This window comes from Aethalodelphis obliquidens, unplaced genomic scaffold (assembly GCF_003676395.1).
Source record: "Aethalodelphis obliquidens isolate GAN/ISIS:26980383/991018 unplaced genomic scaffold, ASM367639v1 scaffold17, whole genome shotgun sequence".
Lineage (NCBI taxonomy): Eukaryota > Metazoa > Chordata > Mammalia > Artiodactyla > Delphinidae > Aethalodelphis > Aethalodelphis obliquidens.
In genome coordinates, this window is record NW_020837961.1 from 7,212,563 (window position 1) to 7,217,810 (window position 5,248).

General features: G+C 34.5%; 1 non-coding gene across 1 annotated transcript; it reads right to left on the minus strand.

The window, feature by feature from the left end:
- Positions 1-631: 631 nt before the first annotated feature.
- Positions 632-738, minus strand: LOC113626141 (U6 spliceosomal RNA). The gene has a single exon (XR_003435051.1). It is a non-coding gene; the product is annotated as a U6 spliceosomal RNA (small nuclear RNA).
- Positions 739-5,248: the final 4,510 nt, after the last annotated feature.

The window sequence follows — 5,248 nt, forward strand, 5'->3', positions numbered from 1 at the left end:
TTTCAAAACAATATCTGCCACAAGCCTGATTTTGAATAACCATGGTTTGTAAGTCAGTTCTTCTTTCAAGTAAAAATATTCCATGAATATAGTAGTTAATTCAGTTTGCACATCATACAGTTGCTTAATTGCTGTTCCTCAAGACAGTCTTCAAACTTGGGTATCCAAGAAATGTTTTTAATTGTACTTATCATTTTATGACACAGAATTTTTTTTTAAATTTACTTAAGGATAGAAACTTAATTACTTTTATTGCTTCATCAAAAACATAGTGATAAAAACTAGTACAGTTGGGTATTATCACCTTGATTTGTGGTAAGGCAATAGCAGTTTTACTCACCATTTTTTAAAATCTTTTTTATTTTTTAACACCTTTATTGGAGTATAATTGCTTTACAATGCTGTGTTAGTTTCTGCTTTATAACAAAGTGAATCAGCTATATGTATACATATATCCCCATATCCCTTCCCTCTTGCGTCTCCCTCCCATCCTCCCTATCCCATCCCTCTAGCTGGTCACAGAGCACTGAGATGATCTCCCTATGTGATGCAGCTGCTTCCCACTAGCTATTTATTTTATATTTGGTAGTGTATATATGTCAGTGCTACTCTCTCACTTTGTCCCAGCTTTAAAAATATGGAATGATTCACGAATTTGCATGTCATCCTTGTGCAGGGGCCATGCTAATCTTCTCTGTATCATTCCAATTTTAGTGTATGTGCTGCTGAAGTGAGCACCCATTTGCTTATTTTTGTTTTTATTTCCATTACTCTAGGAGGTGGGTCAAAAAAGATCTTGCTGTGATTTATATCAAAGAGTGTTCTTCCTAAGTTTTCCTCTAAGAGTTTTATAGTGTCTAGTCTTACATTTTGGTTTTTAATCCATTTTGAGTTTATTTTTGTGTATGGTGTTAGGGAGTGTTCTAATTTCATTCTTTTACATGTAGCTGTTCAGTTTTCCCAGCACCACTTATTGAAGAGTCTGTATTTTCTGCATTGTGTATTTTTGCCTCCTTTGTCATAGATTAGGTGACCATAGGTGCGTGGGTTTATCTCTGGGTTTTCTATCCTGTTCCAATGATCTATATTTCTGTTTTTGTGCCAGTACCATACTGCCTTGATTACTGTAGCTTTTTAGTATAGTCTGAAGTCTGCAAGCCTGATTGCTCCAGCTCCATTTTTCTTTTTCAGGACTGCTTTGGCTATTCGGGGTTTTTTGTGTTTCCATACAAATTGTAATTTTTTTTTTTCTAGTTCTATGGAAAATGCCATTGGTAATTTGATAGCGATTGCATTAAATCTGTGGATTGCTTTCTGTAGGATAGTCATTTTCACAATATTGATTCATCTTTGATTTCTTTCATCAGTGTTTTATAGTTTTCTGAGCACAGGTCTTTTGCCTCCTTTGGTAGGTTTATTCTCAGGTATTTTATTCTTTTAATTGTTTTAATTGTGGCATGTGGGATCTTTCAGTTGTGACATGTGGGATCTAGTTCCCTGATCAGGGATCGACCCTGGGCACCCTTCATTGGGAGCATGGAGTGTTAACCACTGGATCACCATGAAGTCCCTCTGCTCTGAAATTTATGATTTCTTTCCTTCTACTAACTTTGGGTTTTGTTTGTTCTTCTTTTTCTAATTCCTTTAGATGTAAGGTTAGGTTGTTTCTTTGAGATTTTTTTCTTGTTTCCTGAGGTAGGCTTCTATCACTTTAAACTTTCCTCTTAGGACCGCTTTTGCTGTGTCCCATAGTTTTTGGATCATTGTGTACTTGTTTCCTTTTGTCTCCAGGTATTTTTAAGTTTTTTCCTCGATTTCTTCAATGATCCATTGGTTGTTTAGTAGCTTCTTGCTTAGACTCCATGAGTTTGTGTTTTTTTCAGTTTTTTCCTAGTAGTTGATTTCTAGTCTCATAATCTGTGGTCGGAAAAGATGCTTGATATGATTTCAATTTCCTTAAATTTACCGAGACTTGTTTTATAGCCTAGTATGTGATCTATCCTGGAGAATGTTCCATGTGCACTCACAAAGAATGTGTATTCTGCTGTTTTTGGATGGAATGTTCTATATATCAATTAAGTCCATTTGGTTTAATGTGTCATTTAAGGCCTGTATTTCATTATTGATTTTATATCTGGATGATATGTGCATTGATGTAACTGGGGTATTAAAGTCCCCTACTCTTATTGTGTTACTGTCAATTTTTCCTTTTATGTCTGTTAGTATTTGCTTTATAAATTTAAGTGCTCCTATGTTGGGTCCATATGTATTTACAATTGTTTTATCTTCTTGGATTGATTCCTTGATCATTATATAATATCCTTCTTTGTCTTTTGTAACATTCCTTATTTTAACATCTGTTTGTCTCATGTAAGTATTGCTACCCTGGCTTTCTCTTTATTTCCATTTGCATAGACTACCTTTTGTCCAATCCCCTCACACTCAGTCTGTGTGTGTCTTTAGATCTGAAGTGAGTCTCTTGTGGGCAGCATAAATATGGGTCTTGTTTTTGTATCCATTCAGCCACTCTGTGTCTTTTGATTGGAGCCTTTAGTCCGTTTACATTTAAAGTAATTGTTGATATGTGTGTACTTATTGGCATTTTGTTAATTGTTTTTGTAGTTCTTTTTTGCTCCTTTCTTCTTTTTTTCTCTTCCCTTGTGATTTGATGATTCTCTTCAGTGTTATGTTTGGATTCCTCTCTCTTTTTTTGTGTGTGTGTCTATTATAGATGTTTTTGTTTTGTGGTTATATAGTAATTTATATATTTGTGATTATTAGTAATCTATCTATATGTGATTATTTTAAGTTGCTGATATCTTAATTTCTAATTTTAAAAAACTCTTCATTTTTACTCTCCTTTCCTCATGATTACTGTTTCTGACATCATATTTTACTGAATTTCTATATTCTGATTTGACTTTTCCTGCATATTATAAACTAGTAATAGTTAAGGACACTAGTGTGAAAAAATTCTCATAAAACTTTCATGACACAATGATGAGCTCTCCTGATGAAATCTGTAATGGGAACAGCCTTCTATTTTGACTTGGCTATATTACTTTATCTTTTCTTTCCAAACTTTCATTATTGACACAGGGCTGGAGGGAGTGGGAAGGAAGAAAATGTCTGAAAATGGAGTATTTACCTGAAAAGCAACATTTCAAGCAAGAAGAGATGGAGATAGTTAAATGATAAACTTAAGATCACTGCCCACTCTGTAGCACAAAGGCTGGAGAATAAGTTTATATAAGTTCTAGAAAATAAATGTTTTTGAATAGTCTGAGTTATTAAACCGTGACATCAGTGCCAACTTCATAATTTGTGGGGCCTAGTGCAAAATGAAAATTCAGAGCCACTTGTTCAAAGACTAGGAAAAAAAGGTCAATTAAAGGTATAAAATATAATTTTTTATAATTTTCTTCTACAATCTCTTTTTTTCCCATCTTTTCCTTTCAAGGGTAAAAATTTTAATTTTTGAGGAACTTCATACTGCTCATTTTCAGAGTCACATTAGAAAGCAAAATATTGTTCTCCCTTCATCCTAGAAATTAATAAGAAGGGCATACATTTTTTTGAAAAAAAAATCACAACTCTTGGAAGTTTACCACCAGCATCTAAAATGAACAAAAGAGAGAAAAAACATTTACTATGTATTTCAGATTTCTTTGGTGGGGGAGGTCTTCCCATGTGGTATTAATACTTCTTTCAGTTCCTATTACCAAAATAGTAGAAGCAGGAAAAAATAGAAACCTAGTGGTTTTGTTTTTTGGGGTTTTTTTTGCGGTACGCGGGCCTCTCACTGTCGCGGCCTCTCCCGTTGCGGAGCACAGGCTCCGGACGCGCAGGCTCAGCGGCCATGGCTCACGGGCCCAGCCGCTCCGCGGCATGTGGGATCTTCCCGGACCGGGGCACGAACCCGTGTCCCCTGCATCGGCAGGCGGACTCTCAACCACTGCACCACCAGGGAAGCCCAAACCTAGTGATTTTTGCTGAAACCCACGAGGTTGCTCTCTTGGTCTGTGCAGACACTCCCAGTGTCTCAGCTTGCTGGAAGAAATTTGCTGACATTTTCCTTTTGTAGTTGTTTGTTTGGTGAAGAATAATAGTAAACATTCTAACATCCACATCTTGGTGACTAGTCTTCCACATTATTGCTTGGTTGGTTGTTTGGTGTTGGTGAGGTCATCTTCCACAGTCTTTTTCAATTTGTCATGGTGTTTTTATTTGCTTAATGTTATTCAAAAAGATATATATAATTTTAAATTATTAGCATGAATTCTACCGTTCACCTTTACGTTGTGCAACACCAGTTTTAAATGCAAATACAAACATTTAACTTGTATGCAAAATCATAAAAATTATGCACTTTATATTTTGTAGCTCTTATTTATGTGTGTTTCATCCTTATCAGAATAGTGGAAACACTGCCCCAAATTAACTCAACTGTTTTATTCCACTTCTTGATTCCCACGTGTTCTACCAACACTCTAATTTTGGCCTAATGATAAGGAAGGACTGGAAGGAAAAGGAATTATGGGTTGCCCTATCTTTTCTTTTCTTTCATAATTTAAACTCTTTATTAAATAATGCAGTTTCACTTTCCCCACATTGACTCTTTTCTTAATTTATTAGTTTCCCCAGTTACTTAGCTTTCAAGTGAACCCTCAAATCCCAGGAAAGACTTTATGAGCTGAAGTTTATCTAAATAAATTAGGGCTATAAACGAAAAAATTAGTCACTGAGAATCTCTAAAAATAATAGACTTCCTCCTCTACCACTCTTGAGACTAGATGGAAGCTTAACATATTCACAACTTAACCAGCTTAACAAAGTGACCCTCAAAATTATACAGGAAACCTTTTTTTTTAGTTTTGAAAGAATATAATATTTGATATTTCAGTAAAAGTATGAAAGTATTCATTATGGGGAAAATCAAATTTTGTTGGACTTTTCACATTTTTTTAATTAAAAAAATTTGTTATTGAAGTATAATTGATTTACAGTACTGTGTTAATTTCAGGTTTACAGCACAGCGATTCAGTTATACATACATATATATGTGTATATATATATGCATACATATATATTTTTTCAGAATATTTTCCCTTATAGATTATTATAAAATATTGAATATAATTCCCTGTGCTATACAGTAGGTCCTTGTTGGTTATCTATTTTATATATAGTAGTATGTATATGTTAATCCCAAACTCCTAATTTATCCCTCTCCTCACACCCCTTTCCC